Source organism: Lathamus discolor, chromosome 10 (genome assembly GCF_037157495.1).
Source record: "Lathamus discolor isolate bLatDis1 chromosome 10, bLatDis1.hap1, whole genome shotgun sequence".
NCBI classification, from domain to species: domain Eukaryota; kingdom Metazoa; phylum Chordata; class Aves; order Psittaciformes; family Psittacidae; genus Lathamus; species Lathamus discolor.
The window spans coordinates 9,227,928-9,241,522 of NC_088893.1; the positions used below are offsets into that span (position 1 = coordinate 9,227,928).

The window sequence follows — 13,595 nt, forward strand, 5'->3', positions numbered from 1 at the left end:
CTTCTTTGCCAGTCTGTAGCTGTGCCTGGGATTGCTCCGACCCAGCTGTAGGACCTTGCACTTCTTATAGTTAAACCTCATAAGGTTGGCATCAGCCCACCTCACAAGTGTGTCAAGGTCCCTCTGGATGGCATCCCTTCCCTCCAACGTATCAACCGAACCACACAGCTTGGTGTCATTGGCAAACTTGCTGAGGGCGCACTCAATCCCACTGTCCATGTCAGTGACAAAGATATTGAACAAGACTGGTCCCAACACCGATTTCTGAGGGACACCACTCGTTACTGTCTCCAGGCAGACATTGAGCCATTGGCAACTCTTTGCATGAGGCCATCCAGTCAGTTCTTTACCCACCGAGTGGTCCATCCATCAAATTGATATCTCTCCAATTTAGTGACAAGGATGTCATGTGGAACAGTGTAATGCTTTGCACAAGTCCAGGTAGATGACACCAACTGCTCTACCCTTGTTCATCAGTTCTGTAGCCCCATCATAGAAAGCCACCAAATTGGTCAGGCAGGATTTCCCCTTAGTGAAGCCATGCTGGCTGTCACCAAGCACCTTGTTGTTTTTCATATGCCTTAGCATGCCTTCCAGGAGAATGTGCTCCAAGATTTTGCCAGGCACAGAGGTGAGACTGACTGGTCTGTAATTCCCCAGGTCACCCATTTTCCCCTTGTTTTCCAGTCGTCGGGAACTTCACCTGACTGCCATGATTTTTCAAATATGATGGCCAGTGGCTTAGCAACTTCAATGGCCAGCTCCTTCAGGACCCGCAGATGGATTTCATCAGGTCCCATGGACTTGTGTACGTTCAGATTTTTAAGGCGGTCTCGAACCAGATCCTCTCCTACAGTGGGCCCATTCATTCTCACAGTCCCTGCGTCTGCCTTCCAAGACTTGAGTGTTGTGGTCAGAGCCTTTGCCAGTGAAGACTGAGGTAAAGAAATCATTAAGAACCTCATTCCTCTCCAAATTCAGGTTAGCCAGTTCTCCCGATAGCTTCCGGAGGGAGCCCACGTTGTCCCTAATCTGTCTTTTATTTGCAGTGTACCTAAAGAATCCCTTCCTGTTATTTTTCACATCCCTGGCCAAGTTTAATTTTAACTGGGCCTTAGCTTTCCTAACCTGCTCCCTGGCTTCCTGGACAACATCCCTGTACTCTTCCCAGGCTGCCTGTCCTTGCTTCCACCTTTTATAAGCCTCTTTTTTCATTTGAATTTTCCTCAGCAGCTCCTTATCCATCCAAGGAGGTCTCCTGGCCCTCCTGCTGCACTTCCTTCTAGTTGGGATGCAGCACTCCTGAGCTTGTAGCAGGTGATCCTTGAATATCAACCAAGAGTCTTGGGCCCCCCTGCCCTCCAGGGCTATATCCCATGGAACCTTACTAAGCAGGTTCCTGAAGAAGCCAAAGTCTGCTCTCTAGTGCTGAGAAATGCTTAGAATGCTGAGAAACTAGCAAAAATCTCTTGTTCTCTATCTAATAAGTCAGTAGGGAAAAGAATTCAGGATCTGAGGAACGTTTTATTTGCTCTACACTCTGTTGCTCTCTTAAAAGGTGCTTGAACAGACTGGATGAAAACAGCATCATAGACTACAGCACTAACTAGGTGAAGTGATCTGGATGGACTCAGAGGGCCTCTTTCCAATGAGTGTTGCTAACATGGGTTATATGCTTGTCTCCTCAAATGAATAGCTCTGTGTGGAAAACCCAGTAGTAGCAGGAAAACAGAATGAGAGCGTGTGCCCAGAGGACTGTAGATGGCCTGCTAAGTGCGGAGAACATAGCTTCAAGTGTGTCTTGTTGAAAAGATCTGATTCAGTTGGCACTTGTTTCCAGCTTCAGCAGCATGTCTGGAAACAGAAAGCTGCTGTGAGTCAAAGCACAGATACAGGCAGATAGGAACAGAAAGGGTAAAGTACCCGTCTACTGGAGCTGTCAGAAATGTGTGAGGTTCCCCATGGGCTATATAAATAAAGGAGCTGTCTGGGCAGGAGGTTTGAAAGAAAGCCAGGTGGCTGCAGTTGCTTGCAAGAAGGTTGATATGCCAAGTAACTTTTTACATCTCTAATGTGTGATAAAGGTTTTGCCCTTGACTTCGAAGTAACAGAGAATTTGTCACACTGCCTGATACTTTTCTGGCTTTTTTCTTCCCATACATCAGGGTTTGCTATAACCATCCTACAAATAGCTCATGAGGTACCTAGTGCTTAATCTGTGATCTACCTCGCAGTCTTGCCGCTGCAAATTGTGGGGATGCGGTGTTACTTAGATTGGCAGCCAATGCAGAGTTCAGAGAGTTGTGTGTATCTGGCTGAATTCCAAATGGATAATTACATTCTGGCTACCTAAAATTCCCCTTATTGCTTTTTGAAATCTGTTGCTCAAAGTTGTTATTATAATGTCGTTATTTGCTCTTAATTGGTAACTACCTTCCACTCTACAGGTGACTTCATTTCAGTGACAAGTGAAGTGACCTGATACGTATTGTAGGTGTCCCCATTATAAATTACAAATCCATCTAAAAATGTAGGGTTTCATGCACTCTTCATCCCAGCTGCTCTGATCCCAGGGATATATTTCTGCAAAGAGTACTTGTAAAGTAGTCCTCTCTGGTTTACCTAGAAACATCCATTCTTCTATCGTACAGTTACATTTTGCTGCTTTGGCAGTAAGTCTGTTACATTTCTCTTGTAATTTATCATTTTATCGCTATATGCAAGGCATCACTGGCCTGTGTCTCCTGTGGTCAAAATGACCTGAAACTCAGTGGTAAGAAGAGATTATTCGCTCTGTAGAAGCTTCTTCTCTTCCTGAATCTGGCCATAATTTTGAGTCATAACATCTAATCGGACCTTCAGTACCGTAGGGGATTTTGTCAGCGCAGTGGTTGGGAGATCCACATTATGTGTGAATTCCATTTCCCGGATCATTTGAAAGCTGATGCTCAAAGTGCTTATACAAAGCTCTGAAGTGTCTAGTGCCAGGTGCAGGTATTGAAGGCTGAAATTATACATGTTCTCCTATATTTAACTGTAATTAAGCAGACACTTGAGTATCCGTTCATCTATGTGTGCTTTTTTAGGCTTGTCACCATTCAGTAAACAAATCATTTTAACTTTATTCCTCACATAAGGTATATGCATGTAAGAGATTAAAAATGTTAAGCTGTGCAAGGTAGACTTCACATTATTCTTGTGGAAAATGTGTTTTGATGCCATTTTCATCCTGTCTCACACAGCTTCCTCTAAAAAAGAAAAAAAAATTATCTCAGTTTAGGAGAATATGTTGCTCACTGGCAAAGAAAAGAAAACGGAATGAAGCCTGTGGAGTGCATTGTGAAGAGTTGCAAACTTGTTCTCAGCTTTTGAAAACAATACCATAATGAGCCTCCCACTTAAAAATCTGTAGTAAAAAAAAAATAAATCTATAATGCTCCTGCTAATAACACCACATTTCAGTAACCTGGATAATACTCTCACAGTGTTCATGCTCTGCAGGCTTCATAAAAACAAACAAGGAGTTGTTTGAGCAGTGCAACTTCTAAAGCCTGGTTTAGGGAGGAGTAACTCTTCTGGATGTTATCAGCCACTGCAGAGTATCACAACTGCATTTGAACCACAGCCTTTCATCTGGGGGAGACTCCCTGGGGTGTTTCTCTGTAGTCTGGCTCCCTGTTTTCAGCGAAGTTGTGGGGTATTGGTGTCTTTGAAATTGAACTTAGCTGATTCAGAATTTCTTCCTGGGGAAGGAAAAAGGGGAATGATCAATGGACTGATACCACAACTGCACATGCTTCCTCTTGCATCAAGGCTAGAAAGAAACATGTTGCCTACAGCATAACCTTGCAAAGCTGAGCAGTAAAGCTGATTCTGTCCACTCCTATGATTGTTATGAGGAGCCCCTCCACCCCTGGCCCCTTTACAATGCAGGTTAGTTCAAAATCACAGCTGATTTTGCTTTAACAGTGACACTGGAAGTCCAGGAAAATGCAGTGCCAGAAAAGATGTGAAATCACTGCTGCATCTACTCTCATTTTTGGAAAGCAACTCTGTTATAGTTAATATGTCTTGAAATATATTTGGGACACCTAAGTCATGCACTTGGCTCATGAATTGGTTCACCTTCGGTTTGAATGTGTTACATTCTTTTTTCTTTAGATAACCTGCAGAAGACAGTGGCAGTGCTCTCCCTGGCTCCTGACACAGAAGTTTGTGTCAGTCATTTCCTACCTGCAAAACACACACACTAATGACCATGCACGGTCTCCTACAGACCTGATGTCTAGCTCTTTCAGCTCTGCACTTACGACTCTGGTACAGCTGCTAAGGGCTTTATTATTTTTTAAATGTGGTGGGTTCAGCTAATTTCCATTGTGATGAAACACTCACATCGAAGTCAGTTCAGCTACAAGCAAATAGCCACCAGTCTGATCTGCCTACAGTTCTTGTAACACTTAAATCCAGCTGTTTTAATGTTGGTAGCCTCAGAGCACATATGTGGGATGGTAAATGTTTTCACCATGCTACAGAGAGGGAAAATTGTCCAACAAGAAAGTAACAGTGTATGTTATGATACTCATTCAGTCTATACGTATTAAGATCTGTATCCTGGTCAAGTGCATCAACACTGCTGTCATTTAATTAGAGCCCACTCTACTTTATATTTCATTCAAGTTTTAGGTTATGTTTGGATTCCCTCCTCACCCCAGCCGTTTACTGTACTGCCTCTTCAGGGCCATTGAACTTGTACTTGATTATGGGAAGAAGTGCTGGTGCTCAGCCTCCCACATTACTTATTTGTTCTCAGAAAGTGTTATTTCTGTCAGGAGGCAGTCTTGTGAAGCAGACTATGTGATTTAATATTTTGCAAGATGTGTAATAAGGAGGCAGGTGGAACTGGCCAAAATGGTGCATGTCCCATTTTGACCAGTAGGTGAAGCTAGGAAGATTTATTGGGTAGAAATACTGCCTTCTGGCCGTTAATAAAACTAAAGGGTTTGGGTAGTGCTGCACAGTTATTTCTCCATGTGAATTTATGGGGGCATTGGGCAGAGTCGTTTTTCTTCACCTGTTTCCCTTTTCCTAGGGATGAATGATGGTTGTGCCGCTGCTGGCTGCAAGGCGAGCAGAGAGCAAACAGTTCATAAATGTAACTGCTTCCAGGAGAGCTCTTCATGTGTGCAGCAAAGTGCTCTAATAGAAAAAGCAGGCAGGCAGGGTGAGCAGGTTGTAAAATAAATACATGGCTACTTAAAGAGTTGTCTTTGCTCTGTTTATACCTCACTTGTCCAATACAGACTGAGTGGATAAGTTTTCAGTGGAAGTGACTGTCAGTTTTTTCTTAGACAGTTCTGCTCATCTTCAGTGTGCCATGTCAGTCATAAACTGCCATTGTGCCTGTTCTGTTAATCTCTGCAGTGATGCATAATGAATAAAAAATTAAATCTGGGCTGTAAGCAACTAGTAAATTTATAAAAGACGTACCTAATTCTATTTCTACTTCTACACACTGTATAAAAACAAAGAGTCTTACTGTTTTTAATTTGTTTCTTAACACCATATAGCTCAGATATAAAATTAAGTTAGTTTCTATAGTTCAGGAAGGGCTCTTTCTACGTTCATTGAGAAAAAAGGAAAGATTTTGACGAATTTATGTTCAAAATCTAAGTCAGTAGAGAAGTGCCTTTTTTCTTTTAAAACCTTCAGGTATTTTTTCCCTAGGGCAACACCAGAAATGGAAGTATTTGTTTACATTCAAACATTCATTTGTTTCTAACAAGTGTCACCGACCTACTTTAATGCTGTTGCATGTGTAATTGGGACAAAATAATGTGTTAATCTTTCTTTAAAAATGGGAGTAGCCTGCAAAGCCAGAGCATATAAACATAATAAAAAATATATAGGAAATAGAGCCCTGAATCCACATTCTCTGCCTGCTATTTGCCTTTGAAGTATTGTGCCTGATAAAAACACTGCTGTGAATTTGCCAGGCCCTGTGACTCACAAGTTAACCTGATGCTGTGGGTTGACTTTGCACAATGCTAGATTTATGCAGGCAATTTCTTTCTATCTCTCTCTGTATGGTGAAATCCTGTTGGAATGGAGTGTAATGCTGAGAGAATTGTTCCTGACTTTTTGTCCTTGCTGTGACACTAGCAGCTGTTTTCCTATTTGCAAAATGGATTGTTCATTTACATCACCGACTCTTTACAATGGCTTCCTAGTTAATATTTGCAAAACAGGGCTTTAAAGTAAGCTTTACACTATTTCTTATCCTGTTCTCATGTTGATCAGAGCTGGAATCCATTAGATACAACATGATTTAATATCTGAACATCCTGCCTGTCTATTGAAACTGTCACTAGTTACCACTTCAGTTGTGCACTTTCAGCTCCCATCCAGTAACACTGTCTCAGGGGCTTCATTTGAACAGAAATAACAAAAAGCACTCCCCAGCTGTGAGGTTTGAGGGCAAAGCACACTTGACTCTGCAGAACATTCTCCAAGGTGTGGCAAATAGGTCCTGGGTAATTAGTTAGGGTTGCACATATCCTTCCTATCTCCTCTCCACCGAAAAACCACTAAAACACATTTTCTTCTGTAGTCTTAGCATTTGTGCTGCTCTTCTTTGGGCAAACATCCACCTACAGTGTAGCGTGTGACAGATCTCTTGAAGAGAACTACCTCACGTTGCATCACTAATTGATCCCAAAAAACATTAACACCAGCTGCAATGCTCTTTGTTGTCAGCAAAAGGTGGAACTTCCTATGTAACAGTCTTGAAACTTTCTTTGTTCCTATTACTGGAGGAAATCACTATGAATGTGTCTATATGCTACATGCCTATATTTCATGAAATTAGGGAAAATATGTTTTAGGAGAGACACCTATTTTATTTCTTGGTGTTATCAAATCAAGAATTCCATCAAGCACAGATTTACGCTCAATAGAGGAACAATTTGATAGACGTATTGGCCAGTGTTAACAGGAAATCAGGCTATGCAGTCTCATACCTCAGACAGCTACAAAACTAGGAACCTTGACTGTCCAGTTTTAAAACAGCTCACTTTTCTCTTACCAGTGGAAATACAACTCCTTGATAGACTGCACTATTAGCTCTTATGAACAAGCTTCCTAGAGTGTATAGGTTGCCTTCCATACTACTGTTTCCTGAAAAAAGGTGCTCAGATATTACAGATTAGTCAGACTATTGTGTAATGGCAAGATTGACAAACTCAACCTTCGTTTTTTTCTCCAAGCGGAATATGCCCCTGAAAATAATTTTATGGAATCCACATGATACCATAACAAATGATGTCTTGAGGTGCTGCAGTGCACTGATGTATGAAAAGATGGTATACTAGCTACAAATAGGTGATTTTGCCAAAAAACTTTGTCTTGTATCTGCTGAGGAAGACAGTAAATTTGCTGTGCAGTAGCTTCTAGTTCAGACTGGGGTAATAGTAACTACAGATTGCAGCGGTTGCGTTATAACCTTCACCCACGGAAGCAATGGTGGCAGTTAAAAGTTATTACAAGCAGCCTTCAACTTTGGCACCTTTATTCCAGCAGCTGTAACTCCTATGATATTTATAGCTTTGCTATGTGCTAATACAATGAGAAGTGACAGCAGGATCAACACCCAGGACACTCAAGTTAAGAAAATATTTAAGAAACAGAAAAAAAGAAAGAGCACAATTTAAGGGTTTGAATCTGTCTCTCTGAATTTAAAGGAGCAGAAATCCCATTGCTTTCAGTAGGTCAGCTGCGCTTATGTAAGATAGTTAATAAACGAACAAAGTTCCAGGAAGGTGACTACTTCACAGGCTCATAGTATCATCTGTTCAAAACAAAGCTGTTAAACAATTACGGTTTCCATCATCCACTTCAGGGTTATAGCTAAACCTAGCTCAGTTAATGATTGGAGAAGATGATTGAGTTGAATACCATGTGTAACAGCAGGTTGTAATCAACTTCAGTGTGAAGATATAAATTAAAATCAGGTGCTTTTAAAATCAAAAAAGCCTGAAATCATTGTAGTAGCACACAAGTACACTGCTCTGACAACAGCACGGTCTTTGGATGTAGCAGAAGAGAAGCTCTTTCACACGCTGTGGCACCAATTGTAACACTTCAGATTTAGTTAGGAAAAGTTGGCTGCAAGTCTCTCTTATGCCAACAGTGTGAGCAAGAAGAAGATGATAACTGTTTTCCTTTGACTCAAAAACAGATTCATGACCTAATACATTTCAGTGGAAACTATTGTATATGAAAAGTCAGCCTAGAAGTGAAGTCATTTACACATCAGACTCAAACTGCATTTATGCTTACTAACATTTTTTGTTATGTTTGACTTTGAATGTCATCTGCTTTGGGTAATAGTGAAATGAATGGAGTGCTTTGAATTGCCAGTCTTTCAATTTGCATCAGAAATCAGCCACTATCATATTTTAAAGGCAAGCAAAAAATATTTGGTGTTTTGTTGAAACAAGCCCTGGCTATAAATCATCAGAGTGATTATATACTTCATGTTCTGCTTTTTAATTACTTCATAATTAAACCCTGAATTTTGTGCTAGTGTTTATGATAGTAGAAAGTTCTTGTGTACAACAAACAAATAGACCTCAGAGTGGGTGAACAAAACAGCTTTTTATGCACTAAGTTTTAGGTTCTTAAACAGTTTCTTGAATATTTTAGAAATTAAAACAATCGTAGCGGAAGAAGAGGAGTGGTGTCGTCATTTAAGGTAATTCTTCAGGATGTTTTCACAGTCTGATACTTATCATTCTGCTTTAAAGGTATGTTTCAGACTTAAGCAATCTTCAGCAGAATTAAAATTTCCTCATTTCCATTGGCTAGGTAGTAATTAACATACAGGTTATGATAATATGGTCTCAGATGTTGTAATAAGCACCAAGTGAAGTTCAGGTTTGGAACTAATTTCTGAAATCCCTTTTTATTTCAGTGTTAAGATTGGCTGTTCTACTATCACTTTTCTTCCATGCTGCTGCTTAATTTTTGGAATCACTCAACTGATTGCTCATTAGCATGCTGATTTTGCATTCACATAAATGACTACACAGGATGCAAAGCCAGAAAAGCAAACCTAGGGAATCTTCAGGCTGGCAGATGCATATGTTTGCTTTTTACCTTCAGGTTTCATATGAGGTTTCAGACCAGAAACAAGAATTTGCTGAAGCTTACTGTTCACTAAGGGTTTTATGCTAAACCTTGCTAGAAACATAGAGTTCGAACGTAGATTGGGAGAGGAAATTTGAACTCTTCTGTTTGTGCTTCTGAGAGATTCTGGCAAGGAAGTATCTTGTACCCCAGCATGAGGAGATGCTCAGTTAGGATGACTGTCTCTGTTGGGCCCAAAATAGTCACAGCATGGAGTGTTACAGCTTTATGCTTCCCGTCAGCCTATTTTTCTTGGCAAGTCTTTGCCTTGCCTAATTTTATAAAATAACTGCACCGCTAAATAACGAAGAGGTGTTTCATCAGGTCCATGCCAGTTCTGCTTAATAGTGCTGGTATTTAATCACGATTTTCTTTACATGCAGCCTGAGTACTGGAATAAAATCCATTTTTCTGAAATTTTTATAGAGCTCACTTTTTAAATTTACTTTTGAGTCTCAGCTTGTGCTGCAGTGCATCCGATATACTGTAAATACATAGATTTTAAAGTGACAAGGTGAATTTCTCTTGTTTTGGGTATACATTTTCTGATGGAATAAGATGTGAAGTTTCCCAAGATTATGTAATAATCACTGCTCCCTTGTAAAAGGTATGGCTTGAGTCACCTTGCAGTACAAGCGTAACCTTTCGTTTCCATGGAACATTGCCTGTAGGCCACTGCTCCCTAATTTCTTGCTTCAGAAAGAGCCAGAATAGATTAACTAGTTCTAGTCACCTGTAATAATTTGCAGTGTGAATGGAGCAGCCTTTACTCCCTCAGTCCCCTCCCACCTTCCGCTGTCAGTGCTGACCAAGTTGGCTGCCTATCAAGGTGGCTTTTCCTAAGGTTAATGTTATATATCTGTGACCTGTCAAATGGAGGAAAGAGAAAGATCATAGAGGAAATGAGATAGATTAAATAAGGTTTCAGGTACCTTTCTAGGAAAACCAGGCTGGACTTGGCACATTGTAAATTTTGGTGATTTAAATTCCTCTTTACATGGGGCTGGAGGGAAACATGCTGTCAGCAAGTGAACTTCCACACTATACTTTCTTTGTGGTCTTATAAAATGGTTTCTGTTGTATTATTTTATCTATGTAGTTTAATTGAATGCAAAAATGTGCATCCCTGTTGCAGCCTAGGGGAGGAGGAGAGCACAGAAAGAAAAAAGAGGATTGAAGGGAGTCTCAGTATTTCTAAAAAAGGACTTAATATTTTCAAGGAGCATTTCACAAGTATGTGCCGTTATGCATTTTGTGCTCAGATTTTTATAGAGAAATTTGCAGTGGTCTTTCAGGCCAAGGAAACCTGTGGCTGAGCAGGGAGGGGAGATCTTATCCTAGCTCCATCCTCCACTCACTGATATGGTCCTTTCATTTCTCCTGATGTGGTGCACTGCTGCCAGGAGTACCTCTCTGGCTGAAGGCATTTTCACATCATTCTGTCAAAAAGGCCTGAAAAGCATCACTCTTGATTGAGCCAGAATAACTTTCTCCTGTATACATATATGTACCTTGTTCCACAGCCCAGGTGTTACTGGACGTTCCTTCAACAATACTGTGCGGTTACATCCCAATTAAGCTTTCCCTTAATCTTTGATTGACATGGAGCTGTGCCCTACTGAATTTGCAGTTGGTTTAGCCTCTGTTTTTTCTTTCCGTTTTATATAAATAAGTAACTGTTCTCTTTGAGGCACTTTAATATTCAAATTTGGAGAACTGAAATTAGAGTCAGCACATTCTGACAAAAAACATAGTTGCATAAAAGGTTTTTACATATAAAGGATCTTCTGGTCAGTTTCCAATTTATATTCAATTTTTCTGCTTCCTTTTGGACTTTTTCAGCATTGCTGAGCTCCCACATGAACATCTGCAACATAATTTTGATCATAAGTGCTTTATAATCATACACGCTATAAATATTAGATTGTCTTTTAAAGGCCTCTTCACTTTGATTTTGAATATTAAGTGGAACAAACAAAAAAAATATTATTTAGACAATTGCTCTAATTTGAGTGTCCTCATTTCTAGGCTAAAATGCAACTAAATTCTGCCATTGCTGGAGTTTGAACTGCATGGTCTTCTAATTAAGTAGTTTGCAGGACCAGTCAGAGAGCTTGAGGATTGGATTGAAACAGATATTAGTCTCTTTTGCAATAACAAACTCAGAAGATTTCTGAATAGGCAGATGAGAACACAAGGGAAAATTTCTGCAACCTGCAGAGATGAGAATGCTCCTCATGATATATTCAGAAAAACAAGATACAGCTGTGCAAAAAGCTTCCTTTCTTCCACCTGAACATAGATTAGATAATGAGCTGGATGTGTATATTTGCAGTTTGCCAAGTAAACCTTTTCTGATTAAATGATCTTCCAGTACTGTGGCTCTTGAGTCTGCCTCACTGTGCCTTACACTAATCTCAACTTGCCCCCCTGACCTGGCATACCTGTATCTCTTTGCTTTCTTTTTCTCTAGGATCTGTTTGGAGATGGCTTAGCAAATGGATATGTTGATTGCCACCTGGGCTGTGTGTGTATTGGGAAGTTACTTTGCTCAAGCAGAGTTTCTGTAGTCATGCTTAATTTACATTTTGGAGGGCTTATTGCAGTCTGTTACTCCACTGCTGGTTTTAGACTGACTGGTTTGGGCCCGACAAGAAATTGAATAACTTGGCTCAAAATTCTTTAGTGCTTTTAAAATCCTTAAAGATGGACTTTTCCCCACCATGGAGGGATGCCACTATTGTAAAACCGTGATAATGCAAGTTACTGCTCCTTTCTCTGATTGCTGGTGTCTTATGTATTTTTATAGATAAACAAGGCAGAGACATCAGATGCAGAACTTCCTGCATACCAAGAGTAGAGGTGAGCTGGAGATACATGACATGACAAATGGATGAGAGAGACACAGTGTAGCATATTCATCTTTTAATTTCCTTATCCGTGTTTCCTCTTCTAACAACCAGGTTATGGAAAGAATGGAGATGTAGCTTTCTAGAGTTCATGAAGGAGGTAGGTCTCTAACATTTTTTATTTTATTTGTTCTTTATGAACTTTAGGAATTACCCTTTCTTCTATGAACAAAGAATTTAATGTTTGCCTATATGTAAGAACCTATGTGGAGGCTGCTTCCAAAGGCCAGTGATAGAGGCATGTAACTATTGTATACACTTTTGTTTAGGCCAGTGTATGTTCATGTGGCATAGATTTATTTTTTTTATATATACATTATTTAAAAGGAATTGTAACAGCAAGGGAGGTTATGAGTGCTCCATCCCTGGCGGTGTACAAGGCCAGGTTGGACGAAGCCTTGGGTGGGATGGTTTAGTGTGAGGTGTCCCTGCCCATGGCAGGGGGGTTGGAACTAGATGACCTTGAGGTCCTTTCCAACCTTGACTATTCTATGATTCTATGAGCAAAAGTTCCTATATTATGGTTCTTGTACTTCCTGGATAAGAGTAATAAAGGCCTGATTTCAGAAAACATCTGTATTTAGAACAGTACCCTGGGCATCCTCAAAACTACATACATGGCAAGATGTGTGGTTTCAACTATTTCTTATAATGACCACACTTCTGTAATGTCTGAACCCTGAAGTCTGGTGTCTGGAACTGTTTACCTATATGAAAATATATATGCATGTAAAACATTTTCAGGATATATAGTGGAATTCACTGGCTGTGTCTGGGCACTAACTTGTAAAAGAAACCTCAAGATCACCTCACTCATGAAAAAGACCTAGCTTCTTGCTATTTTGGACTTTGTAAAAGCTCGGGAAAGTGTCTCTTCCCAATGTCTCCTCAGCTGAAGGTGTGAGCAGGGCAAATGTCATTACTGTGTTGGAAGCTAGTAAAGATGTAGAGCGTACCTCTGCCTGCACTTGTGAAAAGTCAGTGGGCCCAAATGTAGTAAGAATAGATCACTGTAGTATTTAGTCATGTTGGCAGCAATGAGACTCACTGCATCTAGACAGATAATTTTAGTCTAACTCTATTTAAATGAGCATTTAATACAGGAGACCAGAGAAAGCTTGTTATTCACAGAATGAAGCTAAACATAGCATCCAACATTGCTGTTTGCAAGTTGAAAACTTCCTTTTTGAATAATATCTAATAATCATCCTGGTCTGTGTGACCTGTATGTCAGCACATGCTGAGAGCACATCTATTTAGAAACCAATCTCAATAACTCAGCTGCAGCCCTGCAGAAAATTGTGCTGCCTAAACATGCCTATGCGCTGCTCAAGCTAAAGGAAAGTTATGCATAGGCAGTGAAATCTAGTCTGTCCTCAGCAGAGTCTTATAATTAACCTATTATTGTAAGATTTTTGGATTTATTCCACAAGGAAGGAGAATCTAGTTGAGACATGAAAAATGTGTCAATCTAATATAATAATAGAATAGGGAAATCTTGTG

At 40.1% G+C, this 13,595-nt stretch overlaps 1 protein-coding gene across 1 annotated transcript in view; it reads left to right on the plus strand.

Annotated features, from left to right (window-relative positions):
- The window catches only part of ATP10B (ATPase phospholipid transporting 10B (putative)), a 241,866-nt gene that overhangs the window by 170,324 nt on the left and 57,947 nt on the right, over positions 1–13,595 (plus strand). Inside the window, exons 4-5 of the mRNA XM_065690824.1 lie at positions 11,993–12,045; positions 12,147–12,192. The gene's annotated coding sequence lies outside the window, so the exon portion shown is untranslated. The remainder of the gene's footprint in view (positions 1–11,992; positions 12,046–12,146; positions 12,193–13,595) is intronic.